Source organism: Corvus brachyrhynchos, unplaced genomic scaffold, assembly GCF_000691975.1.
Source record: "Corvus brachyrhynchos isolate BGI_N302 unplaced genomic scaffold, ASM69197v1 scaffold10, whole genome shotgun sequence".
Lineage (NCBI taxonomy): Eukaryota > Metazoa > Chordata > Aves > Passeriformes > Corvidae > Corvus > Corvus brachyrhynchos.
This window is the reverse complement of record NW_008236180.1, coordinates 5485823-5502690: the sequence shown is the minus strand read 5'-3', so window position 1 is coordinate 5502690 and position 16868 is coordinate 5485823. Positions and strand designations below refer to the sequence as shown.

At 46.9% G+C, this 16868-nt stretch overlaps 1 long non-coding RNA gene across 1 annotated transcript in view; it reads left to right on the top strand.

The window, feature by feature from the left end:
• The window catches only part of LOC108446774, a 23095-nt gene extending 6887 nt beyond the window's left edge, over positions 1-16208 (top strand). The window contains exons 2-3 of the long non-coding RNA XR_001862072.1: positions 932-12815; positions 12923-16208. This is a non-coding gene — a long non-coding RNA (uncharacterized LOC108446774). The remainder of the gene's footprint in view (positions 1-931; positions 12816-12922) is intronic.
• Positions 16209-16868: the final 660 nt, after the last annotated feature.

The following is a 16868-nucleotide window of genomic DNA, read 5'->3' as shown; positions in this document are numbered from 1 at the left end:
TGCTGTAAATAATTGATACTAATGTAAGTGAGATAAGAGACAGACTGTCTGTGGGCTGGGAGGAAGTGGATCCTGGTGACATCCACCTGGAAATGCGCTTGCAGATTTATCTGAAATAAAAACGTTGAAAAGCCAAACGCAAAGTCCAAGAGGTGGGGAGGGAGCAGGGATGGGAAAGGCAATCAGTGATCAGCTCTGAGCACTCTCATCTCTCTAAGAAAAAGCTACCAATAATAATTTCCTTAATAAGAGAATTCCTGTACTAACAAGCACTTCCTCTCTCCCTGAACATGGCTCTCACACTAGTCCATAAGCTGTGTTCCTGCACTGCCAGAGAGCCGGGTGGGTGTTAGCACAATTTAAGGAATTAAAATGTCATTAAGGGGGTGCGTGGAGCACACCCTTCCCTGTCGGACACCATGCCAGCAGGAAAATGCCAGTGAGCTCAGCGTATCTGATGCCTTTGGCTTAGGTTATCTACAACCAGCTGAGTACCAGGAAGGAGCTCTCCTGAATCTCAGGCTTTGAAACTGGAGAAGGCAAAATTATATCTCTGGTCCTGCGAGGGCGGCCGTGAGACGGGCGATGGAGACAATCCTGCTGGGTGGAGAAGGGGAGATTTCCCTGCTGGGAACCTTGGAATCCAGCACGTCCCCGGGACCATTACACCATATCCATTTCTAAATCCTGATTTGGAGAGTGCTATTGGCATTTCACATCCTCTGAGGAGTCTGTGCCCGGCGGCAAACCGACATTCACTTCCCCCCGCATGACATAATGCCTGTTTTCGTCCTGTCTAGTGGATATAAAAAAAAGATAATTTCAGCTGAAAAAAAAAATGACATCACTATTGAGCCACTTTACAGCTCTCTGCTTCTCTCTCTTATGTCTCCTTCTTCACATCCCACCTGCGTTACCTGTTGCTCATCAGCCCAAGGACCTTCCTGTAGCCACTGCACAAGGTACGTGTGCCTGATGGTTTCAACTTGCTGGACGATTCAAGTGCCAAAGTGAAAGGAATTGCAGTGGCAATTCCTTCATTTCAAACTATTTTCTTGTAAACAAAGTGGAGGGTCCCTCATGTCCTCTGTCTCCCATGCCAAGAGCAGGCAGCTTGTTGTACTCCTCTCCTGAAGGCCGTGAGTTTACACATCACTCTGGTAAGCACATATTCAGGGGCTCTAAATTTGTTTTAAAATATACTTCTTAACTTAGAGATTTCATGCAGAAAGGCAGAGGAAAAAAGCTGCTTTGGAAATGTTAGGAAGGAGCAGCATTGACTCATCAGTGATATGAATGGAGAAAGCCAGAGGGACCTTCTCATCTCTAATGTGATTTTATGATTCAGTGAATAATGCATATTAGCATAATACTGACTAAAAAAATCCATACTCATCATAGAATCACAGCTATCAACATTATCCTATTATTAATTATTAACATTTACACTATCAATCAGCCCCTGGCTTACTGATAGCTTAAAATCTTGTATGAAGATTGTTACAACAATAGCCACAGTACATCACGTAATGTGCTTCACAGTCAGGTTGTCATATCCTCATCTATAAAGCTTTTTACTAATGCACTTTACAACATATCTTACAGTACATGGATGAAGAATGTGGCTGCACCCAGTAATAATTCCATTAATTATGAATAAAGCATTTACAAATGACATCCTTATTTAAAATTAGTGATGAATACATTTTGGTTTAATGCAGATGCACTGTGTAATTTGTAATTGGGTAAAAAGCAATGCTGGCAGCACGGGGTAGGGAAAAAGGGCCAAGATCTTATGATTTTTGCATCAGCAAGGAAAGGGGGGAAAAAAACAGTGGAGAAAATGATTGACAAACAACAAAACATTGGCATAAAGCTGACCAAACTCCAAGGTGATAGTTGAAAGCAATGATTAAAGGTGCCCTGCAAAGCTGAAAGGGAAAAATCTTTGCCCACTGACCTTGCATTGCGGTTGTGTTAATAAAACTCACTCCTATATTAATAAAGTCTATGTTTTCATTGCTTTCTCTCATTTCAGTGTTTTCAGCTGGCTGGCAGCTCACCAAGACTCGTTAGCCACATACAGTTTGCCTTTGCAGTACCTTGGTACCGCTTTGTCCTGTAGGCTCCCAGGGATGGCAGAATATTTATTACATACAATATTTCACTGAGGCTACTTACGTCAAGAGGCTATAAATACATTACTCTTCCTAGTTTACTTAAGGGATAAAAAGTGAGTAGCTAAGTTTACAGAGCAGGCTCAAGGTCTATTAATGTGTGGTCTGTTCATTTTCATATAGATCTCAATTGTTTGAAATTATTTTCCAGATTAATGCTGTGAGTGATTCTTGCCTTGCTCATCATTTCCAAGTACTGCTGGTCTACTTGTGCAATGGTCATATTCAGGTTATTACATGCATTATGGAAGAAAGGTTAATTTAAACTCATCAAGCTTTTTGGTAACAAAGCTGTACATATTTATGTGGTCATAGTTTTCCACTGAGAGCCTTGTGCCAAGAACTTTTTATACTGAGGTTCAACTATTTAAATGTGTCCCATCTGGGGATCCAAAAATCCCAGCAGCTCAGTTCTGGTCACACTGGTGGGGGGACAAGAGCTTTGGCGGTCAGCAGAAAGTCAGCAAACTTCTTTTAATTACTTTTTCCCTGAATTTCCCCAGTGTTTACAGCAGTCTGGATCAACAAGGTGCCTGGATAATGCACAGGCCACAGTGTCACGTGTCTGTCAGCATGGAGCCAAAGCTGTTCATGGTGCTGGGTGCTGAGGACAGTGCAAGGTTCTGCAGACTCAGAGAGTCAGAGAAAAGAGACCTGGATCCATCACATAAAGTTAAGGAAAAAAATTGCCTCAGGAAGGACCTAGTTTTGGGTTCAGGCAGACCTTTCTGCAGGTTTTCCAAGGAGATGAGATTGCAAACCAGAGCCAAGCCAGGCAGGAATTCTGTCTGAATTATTTTCACATTCTCTTTTAATGTCCCATCCATGGGTAATATCTAGTGCAAAGCATGACACCTGACATAGCCCTTTCCCCATATTTTCAAGTTAATAAATGTAGTAGAAAATAATATATAGTGTTTATTGCCAGCACTGTCAAGGAGGACACTGTGCATTCCCCCTCTCCACCCAGACCCAGGCAGTGTAGGAGAGGCTGCTGTAATTACAGGTCTCCTTGTGCAAGACTGCTTTGAAATTCCCAGTATTTCTCCAAACCACCAGCAAGCTGGTTTTCGGAGCTGCCAGACAGAGAATTTATTTATTAAGGTCTTGGCTGTTTGCAGCAGTGGCTGGGCAGCAGCAGTTCCGCAGAGTTATCAAAAATCTATTTCCTTGCAGAGTCACAAGTAAAATATCAAACCCCCTTTGAAAAGCCAAGTGCAACATTTACATTTTAATCTCCCCAAACACTTTCGCTTCTGACAAACCGGGTTTTTTGGTCTGTGTGTTATGGAGAGGAAAGGCAGGGGGGCTGGAGGAGGAAGGTTTACAGCCGTGGGAGGGAGCATGGGCTGCTTTGTATGTGTGACACAGCCAGAGTGGCACAGTGACCTCCCTGTGCACAGGGACAGCAACGACTGTCACCTTTCAGCACTGCTGGGGCCAGGTGAAAAAAAAAAGCAGCCTGGCCCCAAAATTTAGCAGTGCAGGGGCATCAAACACTGAGCTGGGTTAGCAATCACATGTACATGTGTAACAAAGGTGCAGGGCTGGAGGAGCAACAGCCCTGCGCTGTGCTGGGCACAGCCTGCCCTGGCTACCAACAGCCCACACGGCGGGGTCAGCGTGGGCTCGTGTGGGGCTGGCAGTGGCCACTTGCAGCCACTTATCTATAGGGGCAAATAGCCCTTGTGTCACTCTCTGCTCACACCTCTGCCTGCAGGTTAATTGGGATGGAGTGATGGGCCAGCTGGACCCGAGCTCTACAGTTTGCAGTCTGGCAACAAAAGCAACTCTGCCTTTCCCTTGTTATCAGCGGGGCTGAGGTCCTGTGCTGCCTCTGTGGAGTCGCTGCAGCAAACCATGAATTATGGATGAAATGAAAAATCCCAGCCCGGTGCACAGAGGGAATATGCAAAGTGCAGAGCCATCACCTTTGTGTGCCAGCCTTGCTTTGTGCCACCTTCGCATGCACGAGGCCCAAAATGCTGCTCTCTGCTTCAGCCGGAGACTCCCGAGGCCCACAGGGCTCAGGATTCCCTCCTCCCGAGGGATGTGGGTTTTGAAATTACATTCATTAATTTGAAAAGAGTGCCCTTGTGCTTTGTGGGATCTTCCTGGGAGGTAGTGAGGGTGCTGCCTGGATAACCTGTTTGGAGTTCACACACAGAGGTGCAGGCAGCAGGCTGGATGGGTGTCTGGGACAGGCTTGCCTTGGGGAAATTTGGCCCGGTGCAGATCCCTGCTCCAGGTGTGTTCCTGAGCACATGAACGCACATTTGCAGGTTAGGTGATGCAGGAGTTCCCACCCAGGCTGGCTTTGGGAGCTGAGCCTGGCACAGCCTTTCCACACGCAGAGGAGCCCTCAGGGGATCTGCAGAGGCGGCAGTTCCCACCAGAGCTCCCTTTTCTTGAAGCAAAGTGTCGGAAAAGTGCTTGACAGGCTCTGACTTTAAGACTCCGTGATTTGGGGAAGCTCAGTCTCTCTACTCATAACTTCTTCTTCAGAGAAAAGATGCCTTTCAGGAGGCATTTTTAAAATGTCTTTTAATTTTTAAATGCTTTAGTTCCTCCCTTGCAAATCCAACTCTCTTCTTTGTGCACCATCTAATAATGTGCTTCCACACAGCCATTTCTGAGTGTGCAATATCAACATCTGTGCTAAAACCAAGCAGAAATTTCTCCCTGAAGCAATATTTTGCTCAGTATTATTGTTACTTTTTTCCTATTTAAAGGTTTGCTTGTCATGGGGCCTCTTCAACCTCTTATTTTCAGGAAATGAAGGTTCTCTGCCTCCACCTCCCTGTCAAAGACACCCTGGCAGGCAAGAGCATCATCACCCGTGTCCCAACTTCTAAAAGCATTTGACTTAGTGCTCACTAAAACTGTGCTGCAGTGAAGCACCTCACTGAACTGGGTGCCTGATATGCAGCAGGTTGGCAGAATTAATTTATTGGTGTTTGTACAGCCTTCTGAACTTCCCGTTACGTAGGTGTCAATAACAATAATAAAACCAAAAATATTATTTGATTATTATTTTTATTGTTATTCTGACTTTCCATCATAACCAATGATGAACATTCCCCTGTGCAGGTATTTAAGCTATCCAGTGTGAGATGCTTTGTTCTTAATTTTGATTATTTTAAGAAGTCCTTTAGCACATCAAATAATCTCCCTAGGCAAGGATTTATAGGAAGGTCTTGAGAGCTGTCAGAGTAATGTTTTTCCAGCAGCAAAAACTCAACCTCCTCTTTGATTTTCATTTCTGTTTTGTCCTGGGTGTAGCTGCAGCGAGTGCTCGGTCACAGCCATCAGGATGGAGGAGATGTGTTGTCAGTTGTTTTATTTTTGATCCCATTTGAATGTGTCAGTCAACTGCCTCGAATCAAAGAAAGTGAGAAGGAGCCTTTAACAGCTGTGATTGAAAACTTCAGACTTACCTTTTTTTCTTACTTTCATAGATACTAAGTAAATGGTTGGCGGGCTCTTGTGAATCATAACGTTTCTAAATATATCAGAGGCTCTTTGCCAAGCTGCTGGAGAAGGTGGTGTCTATTCCTATTGACTCCTTTCTCCCCTTCAGATTACTTCTGCATTTAATAATTTCAAATTATAATGCAAAAAATCAGGGACTCTTAACTAGGCTGGCTAAGGCTGTGATTAATGAAAGTGTAATGCAAGCTACTGTACAGCCATTAGAAACCAGTTAGCTAATTAGTGTAATCACAGAGGTGGAAATAATTAAGAGACCATAAAATAGAGGTAACCTAATAACAACATTTTCCTCTGACCCAGAACTGGTGAGAAAAGGATGGTTTGTTAGGTTAGGAACAGAGAGGAGTGAAGATGGAATGTTCTGTGAGTAATCACTGTCAGGGAGGTCTCAGAGCACAGACAAGTAGAACAGAGCAGGTTTTACACCAACATAATCCAGACTGTAGCAGAATCCTCTGGCAATGGTGCTTCACACCTCTGCATCCCTCTCCCATCTTATGCTTCGCCACAATTCAGTGACAGACAATCAAGACAGGGTGAGGCAGGATCTGGCTGCCTTGCTCTTTCTTACTTTTTTTTGTTCCCTTTCTTCATTCCCAGGTTATTAGCAAATGTAGTATTAACTTCAGCTTGCAGTGCCTGAGCGCACCAGGTTTGGTTTCAGGAAAGAGAGAAATCAGTGTCCTAAGGTGTTTAAGAAGAAAATCCCGTTAGAAGATTCCCTGTATTCATAGAGCTCCTCATCTATTTATGTATGGTATTCACTATAGTTTCACAGGACTCTATAGCTGGTTGAAACATCTCATGCTAAGAGGGACAAGTCTTTCTGGCAGAGGAGAGCAGTGCAGTGATCAATGAGGGTGGCAGAGCTGCTCCAGGAGATGGGTGCCAAGCAGAGGTGTCACCCCTTCAACCCTCACCTGCTGCCTTTGTACCCAAGTTGGTGCAGCTCTTTGGGCAGTACCAGCAGACTGGATCCTGAACAACCCCAAAATGTGCCCCAGTGCTCCCCATGCAGGACTGTCCAGGTCAGTGAGAGATATGGGACATTGTGACGGGCTGGATCTCACCCTTGGGGATTAGAAGTGACCTACCCCTGGGTGCTGGATGAAACAGCTCCATGTAACAGGCAATAAAAATTCCTAACCTGCAATTTTCCAGTTGGAATGGGTCTTCACTATGCCCATCTCCATTGGTTCTTAGCATTTCTGCCACGGTTTGTGTGTGTTTCGTTTGACCTGGGTCTAATGAGCAGAGAAGAGGAACGGAGCTGCAGACACACAATCAAGGCTCAGCCGCCGATGCTGATGAGTCTGCCGAGACTGCTAAGTGGGTCTTCATTAGCTATTCACATGCGAAGAGCAACCCTTATTTATTCTTCTTTCCTAGGTGAATCTATTTTTGAGTATCTTTTGTAGTGATCTTGTCTGGGAGGGTGGTGGGGAGATGGGATGGAGGGCACCACTACTGTCGGTTAACCAGATTACTGCCCTGGAAAAACAGGCTGTGACTCCAAGCTGGCAGCAAGCTGCAGAGAAAAAACAATGCGATGCCATTTAGAGAAGGAAGGAATCATTCTCCCCAGTGACATCTCTTGTGGGAGGCAGAACTTTATCTTCTCTTTGCAGCTCAAACGAAGCATCACAGCAGTAGCATTAACTGTGCTTCCACGTTTCCAGCTTGTCTTTTCATTAACTTTTTCCTGGGTTTTTTTTTTTTTTTTTTGTTGTTGTTGTTGTTTTTTTTTGTGCTGTAGCAGGGAACACGATTTCCAGGGAGGGTTTGCGGGTGAGTCACTGGAGCTGCAAGTCCAGGATGTCCCAGGTGGGTCCCCAGGCTGTGGCACACGTGGTACTGTTGCAGCCAAATGGATAAGCCTGGTGGTCTGCAGTGAAGAAGGGAAACATAATTTATGTCTACAAGTCTGGTGGAGAGGAGATTTGGGAGCAGCAGGTCACGGTGAACCTTGCTCCAGGTGTGCTTTCATCCCACCATAAGGACGTGTGGATCACGTCCTGGGACATCCTCGAGGATGCAGATGGGACGGTGCTTGACTCCCGGCAGAGCCAGTGGCTTCATGTTTCATCGGAACAAGCCCCTTTTCCACACTGGGCACTTAAACGCCCTCCTTTAAGCTTCTCCTGGGCGGTGCTGGGCCGGTGGGGTGCGGATCCTCCCTCCCTCACCCGCCCGTGGCCAAGGCTGCCCTCTCCCGACACGCCGGGATGCGAGCGGGGCGGCGGCTGAGCCGGGGCCAGCACCCTCCGCCAGCGCCCGCCCTGCTCCCCCTGCACCGCGCCCAGCCCAGCGCCGTCCCGTCCCACCAGCACAGCCCAGCACTGCCTCGGGCATCCCCCGAGGTGCCCCGGCCCCATCGCCGGCTGCCTCTGATGCTGGACAACCTGCATCCCTCTCTGGCATCATGGGGAGGCTGCTTGAGGAACCTCCTGCCGATTTCCTTTTTACCTGACCAATCTTTTCCTTTTTACCTGACCAGTCTTTTCCTTTTTACCCTTCCAAACCTGCCCAGTACCTTTTCCTTTTTGTTTCCTTTTTATAATCTGGTAGTGTAGGTGTGAATCCCGTACTCCTCTGAGTTATCTTTTCCCAGCTGAGTCTCTTTGTGCTGCAGACTGTGTGGGTGACACCCTCGGAAAAGCCACGTTTAGCAGCATGCTGCTCCAGGAAAGTGTTTTTATATGAACAGAGATGCGAGACAAACGCACCTCTGGGGCTGGCAAACAGCTGATCCATGAGAGATGACTTTTCGCCCCCCCTTGTGATTTTGACCTTATTTGCTGAAAGTGAAACATCAGCCAGCCTTCCAGGAAATACCGCAAATCTTCTGTCTGACATGAGAACATAAATCTTCTGTAAAGGTTCATCCAATCTGCATCTCAGGTCTCTGGAACCGAGTTGTGGACACTGGAGTGGGAATCTCAGCCTCCTGAATCCAGGGCTGCAGAACCTGAGCCCCTGCACCTCCTCTACCTGGGGAAAAACACCCCCATGGTGTTTGGCCCTCACTGAGCTGCTTCTGCACCAGTTCCTCATAGAAAAAGTGTGTGCGGGGGGGGTTTGCCTGAATCACCTTGAGCATCTTAAATTTTTGTGGGAGATGTGAAACCCTTCCCCTCCAGCTCTGTGGGTCTGGCTGAAATAAAACACAACTTTACAGCTCAGAGTAACCCACCTTTCCATGCCTCAACCTCCCCTAATCCCCTCCTAGGAGAGGCTGTTGCACTGCAGAGGTTTTGGGCTCTGCATCCCACGCTCAGCAGTGCAGCCCCAGCTCACATCTCCGAGAGCACATTTCCTGAGAGGATGACCTTGCCTATGCACCAGCCTTTGTGGGTTGTTTTTGGGGGCCCACAGTGGCCTTTCTGAGAAGGCAGGGAGCAGCTGTGGGGCTCACGTGTGGTTATATGACGGTAAGAGGTTATTTGTGGGAAGACGTAAAATTTTCCACCTCCCACCCTCCACGAGTGCTTTAGGAGATTGTTTTGCTCAAGAAGTTCGTGCTTTTACATCCAGACTGCCCCTCCCGGGCTGTATCCTTCATTGTGCAGACCTCTTTGCTTCATGGCTCGTTCCTGGAGTAGGGGCACCCCAAACCCCACTGGACCCGGGGAAGGACTCAGAGCCATCTTTGCACTTTGCTGTGTGTCCCTCTGGATCAGTTCAGTGACATTCCCAAGGTGGGGATTATGGCTTTAACTGAGCCCACAACGACACCCCTCCAAAAGCTCCAGAAAGCCAAAGTTTCTTTTTTTCGACCTGCACCACTTTTCCTGATTTTACCACTAGATGGGAGAGTGAGACTGGGCTAACTCGGCTGCAGCCATCCCTATCCCGTTAGGCATTCCGAGGGGAGAAAAGAACTGAGAGATGCCGCAGGTCATCCCGCAAATCCCCCCACCTCGGGAAGGGTGCGGGTAACTCCCAAAATGCCTGGTTGTTGCTTAACCCCAAAAGTGCGTGGTTAAGGGGCACTAAGGCTTGCCTGGTGCTTTCCCAAAATACCAGGAACCCTGTGGATCCCGCTCTGCCCTCATGGAAGGTGGATTCACTTACACAAAGACTGGATAGATTCTTCACATTTTTCCGCATATCCACTGTCCTAGAGCAGAGGGAGATGGGGGAAGCACTTGCAATTCACTCCTCTCATCCATACCCCAAATCCTGCTTCCCAGGAATCCAGGTGACCCTAAAATTCTTTGGGGAGGTAAAAAGTCACAGAACCACAGAATGGTTGGGACTGGAACTGACTTTTGGAGATCATCTAGTCCAACACCCAACAGTAAAATATAAATAAAGCAGCATTTTCTCCTCCTTTCCTTCTACAGGATTTCCTTTCTCCTATAGGATTCTTGTGTAACGATCCTCCCAGTGATACCATTCTCCTGCAGAAAATAAAATTGGGCTGTTGCAATGATTGCATGTGCAGGAGGAGAACTCATGCCTTGGTCTGACACCACTCGCCTCGGGAGCTGCTGTGGGTGAGGGAGGGGACAGCCCCAGGTTCATTAATGGCTCAGTAAATTTCCTTTAACTGCAGCACTTCCCAGCTCCTGAGACTGCCCAAGGTTTTGCTGAGACTGGGTTTATTCGGGAATTATATACTTGCAGAAGCAGTTTCTCAACCAAGTCAGATTGTCCAGTTGGACTATTTTTATTATTGTTAGGTTTGGGGCTTTAAAAAGGAACATTTCTCCTCACTTCCTGAGATTTCACAGATTTTGCAAGAAACCTCACAGTAGACAAATTTTCCGACTGCCTGTGTGACTACATCAGAAGATGTAATTCCTGTAAAGTGGAAATTTTCTTTTTGGAGGGTTTTTCCCTGTGCCCAACCTTCTTAATTTGCAATTTCTTTAGAGAAGTGACTCAACTTACTTGTTGAATGCCTGGCACAGTTGAGCAATGAAGATGAAATAATTCTAATAACTTCCCTAACTGCAGTGACCTTGTTGCCTCTGTTGGGGTCTCCTGGCTTTGCCACCCGCTGACATTATCCTGCTAGACAGAAATAACAGCTTCTTTAGAAGACAAAGTCTGAGTTTTTACTGGACCTATCCACTCTTATTTTCCATAAGCAACAGCCACCCCACCCTGGGTGTGCAATGAGGCCACTGAGTCACTGTGAAGGAGTGACCAGCTCATTCACCTCCCAGGGGAAGACCCAAATTCCCCTTCAGAGAAAAGAAGAGACATCTTCCTTCAGTTGATAATTAGAGGTGAAAAAATGTTGCTTGGAAGCAATAAAAAAAAAAAAGGAGACATTCCAGACTTGGATTTTCAAAACCAGCCAGAACCAGTGCGGTCAAGGCCTTCTCTGAGATAGTGATAGAAATAAGCCTCATGATTTCTTCTCCATGTTTACAGGGATAATATTTTTCCAAAGTTCAAAGTCTTCCTCTGCAGGAAGCATGTGATGTGCTTCGCAGTTACACCATATTTTGGTGCTATGAACAATTAAAAAAATCAATTTCTGGAGCAATATTTTCTATGTTTATAATCTCTGAACTAATTACAGGACTGGAAAATCGATAGCTGTCTGGAAATCTTTCCAATACAGCCAACTGTATGCTGCAGATCATGCTGGAACATATTCTTCCCGAACACGTGCTGCTCCTGACCATCTCCCAGATCCCATGGGCAGATGATACCACTGTCAATAAACCTCAGTACCCCACGGCACTGCAGCGGCAGCATTTACCAAAATCTGCAGGGGGCGTTGGGCTGAGCAAATTGCTGAGAGCTGGAGCAATGCTTGTGCCAGCATTTTAAGCCAAGAACAAAAAAAAGTTGAAAGACTCAGTTAGTTCAACAGGAGCCTATAAAATGATTATGAAAAAAAGTAATTAAAAGTCTATTGCCTTAGTTATAATGTTGTTTTTCATCAGACTTTATTAAAATAAAAAGTAGAGCCTTTGGTGACTGAAAATAAGCTCATTCTCTAGTTTCCTAGCAAGAGAGAAGCAGTGCTAAGTGCAGTTTGATGGTGATTACACTTCAGAAACACACGTAAAGAGGAAGGGTGTTGCTCTGATGAACAGATCTCCTCTTGCTGTACAAACACAATGTGTTGACCGTGGCAACTCAGCCAGAACCAGAGCTCAAACCCTTGTGCTGGTGCTCTCCACCACTTCCCACACACCGCAGGCATTGCTGGGATCTTCTCCAAGATGCTGCTGCCTCCCTCGTGCCCTGTGAGAGCTCAGAGTGCTCTTCCTTGCTGTGCTGGAGTTTGTGCTGCTGATAAATGAGGACTAAATATTCCCACTGGACACGGTGCCAACGGCACAGCGAATGGATAAGGAGCACAGACCGGAGTGCAGGGGATTTTCCTCACACTCCTGTTTGCACTCCTGAGTGGTACAAGAACGTGGTGAATTCTGAGCTGTCACAATGCTCTGATTTTATATGTTTTTGTCTGATTATTCTTCATAGCTTTTCCCCCACAGTAACCTGAACAGAGGAAAGGCAGGACTGGGGCACATCTCTGCCCTCACTCCCTCCCCAAGCTGGGGGGATTCCCACAGCTCCCCAAGTGGTGATCCTCATCCTGGAGTGCAGCTTTCGGTCTAGCAACCCATGAAGGTAAGGTGCAGCACATGCCTTGTCCCAGCCCTCATCTCAGGAGAGAGGGCATCGTTTATAGTCCCTCCCAAATAAGAACTCAGAAGGTTGGTCATGCTCAAAGAATTTAAATTTTGGAGCCAAGCATGACACATGCAATGATCTGGATTGTAAATATTGTTATTCATGCTTTCTGTTTGCATTTCTGTAGCACTCCCACACGCGGCTGAGGAGCTCCTGTGCACATTGGGACAGAGAAGGAGCCCTTGTGCTGCTGACAGCCTGCCCAGAGCAGCGGGCCCAGACCTGAGAGGGGCTGGGGGTGTTGATGGCAACAGCACCTGGAACACACCAGTGGTGTGGCTTTGCAAATCTGGGCTGCTTTCTGCCAAAAAGCAACAGTTACAAAAATATTGTGCTTATCAGTGAAAATTTCCCTTATAACTCCTAAGGCTGAAATGTCCTTGGTGGGGAGGCAGAGCTGCCGGGTGCCACACACTGCTCAGACTCTGTAAGGACAGACCTACGGCTGCTGCACTTGGCTACAGCGTGTTTTCCCTTCAGGTGATGGTGTTTTTGGACTTTGCTATCATTCTTGACAATTTAATGTCATATTTTCTTCAAATAAAACTCAACTGGAGTGCGAGAACTTACTTGTGTTTCTCTCTTAGGAGAGGAAGGCTGTGGTGTCTGCACATCACTTTCGGGGAAAGACCTGAGGAAAAAGAGCTCAGACCCTTCAGAAATCTTCCAAAGAGAAGCTCCAGCTCTCCCTTATCTCCTTTAAAATTAACACATCATACTCTGCACATGCTGAGCAATAAAGTTCCTAATATAGCTTCCCAATAACCCCCAGGCCCAGAGGGGCAGTGCTATTGCTTTATAAAGAGGGTGAGAACAGGACACTCACTGCCCTGGCCAGTGACAACCAGCACCTCAGGGGCACCCTGAGCTAGAGGTTTGCACAGAGATTATGAGGTTTAACAGCCAGCAAAGCATGTGTCACGCAGGAATTTGTATAATTCTTCCTTAAACACAGTTATGCTTTCAGCTCTGTGATGCCTCTGCCACCAGTTGCTATTGTTTAATCAGCAGCTACTTTAAATCTCCTACCTCACCCTTTCATTTACAGCAACCTTTGCTCTTGTAATAATAAAGGCAGCTCACAGACCTGAACAGATTCAGATGGTCCAGTTTGCAAAGCCAGCAGGGTCTTACAACAGGATAACACAAAGTCTGATAAAAATCCCAGGTGGGGATTTTCAGAAGTGCTTTTCCCACTGCAAACCAGCACCAGCACTCTTGAAAAATTCCATCTTTATTTGCTATTTATTACACGTCTCCTGTGAATGGATTTCTGGCTCAAATTAGAGTTACAATAAAACTCTAAAAAAATCTTCTTCTGGGAAAAAAAAAAATCCAGATCCGTTCTTCCTTCCTGGAGATTTGCTGCTTGTTCTGCAACAGGAGATGTGAATCATGGAAGTATTTACAACAGCAGTATTAGGAAATGGTCATTCAGGCACCCGAAATCCATATGAGACATTATGCCTTTAAATAAATTGTTTATTGCTGTGTTAATCTAATCCTGTAAATACGTGCACACTTAACTATATTAAAAATGTAAATGCTCCCAGAAATGGACTTCACATGATGAATATACAACAACTCCCCTTTCTTGCCTTGTCAGCTCTGTGGGTCTTGGAAAAACAAGATTTGATGGGCACTGAAAAGGTTGACGTCTGCACAGGTTTAGCCAAAAGATTGTCACAATCATCTCAGCCCCCACGTGGCTCACAGGACTGAACTTGAAGGAACATCTTTCAACATCCGCTCACGACAGAGCGATTCCAGCTCTGGGAGTGCCTCCAGCCAGTGACTTCCCTTCTGTGGCACTGAATTTGCATTCATTAAACCTAGAGTTTTAATGATTTATGGAGATTTATAAAAAATGGTAGCCCAGAGCTGCTGACACTCCCAAAGCCTCTGACAGGAGTACAACACATCATAAATCCATCCTGGTGTGAAATATTGAATGAAGACCGGTGCAGGCTTATCTGCAAGTGTTAACACGACTCATAAAATCAGGAATTCAGACTAACTAAAATTATGAATGTGCCCCAAACCTGAGGAGATAGTGACATATACAATACCAATCGTATAATAATTATAATGTTAGTAATAACACTACTAATGCAGTTATCAGTCTCCTTGTTATTGTTTATTATTGTCACTGCCCTGATAATTCTCAGCTCCAAGGATGGACAGAGGCAGACACAGCCCCATGCTTTCAGAAACAACTTCTGTGCTTTGGGAAACAAACTCCAGCTTCTCCTATCCCTTAGAACAGCTACCAAGATCTTTGGGATAAGCCCCAAAGGCTCTGGAGCAGCCTTCTGCCACTCACCCAGCAAGGTGTGCACTGGCTCATGCTGAGCCCTGGGGTTTGAAAAACTGGAGTTCAACTAAACCTGCCCCTGGGACAGACTCTTTTTATTTACAAGTGAATCAGTAGAGATGGCAAGGCTGATTTGCTGTGCCTGCCCAGCATCTCTTAAAGACTTAAGTAGGAGACAGACTTCTTCCAGATGTCCTCTGTCCTGCCTCACCACACCTTCTCCCTTGGATACCTTATCACAGTTGCTATTAGCTCATGGAAATCCACAGCACATTCTCCTTATCTTTACATCTTCCTCACCCAAGAGGTAACTGACTTTGAGATGCTGAACAAAAAGAAAAAATCACGAAAAACTAAGTAAAAAAATTACTCTGCACGTCTGAGGACAGCTTCACCCAAGGCAGGATGGACCCAAATGAATGTGGAGAAGTGAGCAGAGCTGAGGAGCAGGATGCATCCTGCTGCAGCCAGAGCCAATGATTCATGCAGCTCTGCACTGTGGAACAGGAAATGTTGGGGGGATTCCCCAGCTCGGATGCCTTTGACACACTGCTTCACCTTTGCACATCTGTTGTCCTTTCCACCTTGTTTATTTAGAATATAAAGGGTTTGAAACAGGGCCTTATTCCTCAGTGAGTACACAGCACCAGCAAAAACAGTGCCCCAGCTTCGGTGTGCAGGAAATGATTTGTATATAATAAAGCAATATCAGGGAGTATACATGAAGCAAATGTTTCCTGGTTTTCCTGACCACAGCCTGTCGTAAACAACAGGCTCTCCTACGCGTCATTTTACTTTAAAAGCAGATTCAACAGCTCCCAGTTTAACCAAGCCCCACAAGGACCCCATCTACCTGCAGCTCCATGGGGAGCAAGGATGGCACAAAAAAGGCAGCACCTTCCAGCTCCATCTTGGAGCCACAGACAAGAAGGAGGAGGCAGTGATGTGAACAGCACATCACCATAGCCCAAGATGAGCTTTGATGAGCTGCTGGGTCTGCTTCTTCCTCAGCCTCTGCCCCAGCTCTTGGTTCTGTGTGTGTCCTGAGCTCTGGCAGCAGCTGTGGGAAAGGTGCCCCACTGCTGCCCCTGCACTGGGCAGAGAGGGGACAGCAGGGCTCGGCATGGCAGCTGGATGTCAGATGTCTGCCCATGTATTTGCCCTCCTCTCTGCCTCGTGCAGTATTAGCTGGGCTTTTCCATTACCCAGGTTATGCTGTGCGCTCTGGGAAATGGAGTGGTGATTGCACTTCAGGAGCAAAACATGGAGGGCCTGAATTATTTATCTGTGAGCATGCAGAAATGAGCCAAATCCCCAAGTGACGTGGAACAGCTCTTGGAAGAAATGCAAAAGGGGCTGCAAAGGCTGCATGGGTGGGCATGCAGGAGCTGTGTGGTCAGAGTCTCACACGTGCACATCACATCTGCTGGGATTCTTCCTGCCCGGGTGGTTTATGGACTGGAGGGTGCGGCGTGCTCAGGTGTCGCTGCTGATCCGGAGACCCTTCTGTGAAACTGCTCAAGAGCCACCTCTGCACCTCAAACCAACCACAGTGACAGCAAGTCCCCCAAAAGCAAAGAAAAACGCCCAAACAAATGTGTTAATGCAAATGCAGAGGGTTTGGGGTATCCCGCAGCTTTCCTACTCAGCTCCCTCCACTCTGGCAGGGTTGTGCTTCCTCTGCAACCAGTAACTCAGCCATGCCCAGCCTGACAGTGTCTGGCACGGTATCGTACCATGCAGATAGATAGTGCCTCGATAGCCGTGTTTGTCCTGGGTTCAATAATGCCCCTGCACCTGCTCCTCCACTTTCCCTTTTCCGCCAGCTCAGCTCCAGCAATAGCTGGAGGAAAGACCAAAGTCCTGTCGTTGCTCTCTGCCACCACAGACACGGATGCAGCTCCTTGAGCACTGTATTCCCCTCGGTCTGGCGCAGTGATGTATCCCAGAATTTCTCCATGAGCCTGCCGGGGCTGCAGGGAGGCTGAGATAGCCCCGGACGAGGGTGGGCAGCCCGAGCCTGGGGGCTGCGAGGCTGCAGGTGCGCAGGGGGCCGGCAAATAGAGCGGCTTTGATGTGATGCCGAAGCCCTTACCCTAACCCCCACCCCTGCTCTCTCCTCACCCCCCTTCTTCTCGCTCCTCCATCCCCCTCCTCCTTTTCTTTCCCCCAGACACAGGACCCTCTCCCGCTCTCCAGCCCCCATCCCCATCCCCCTC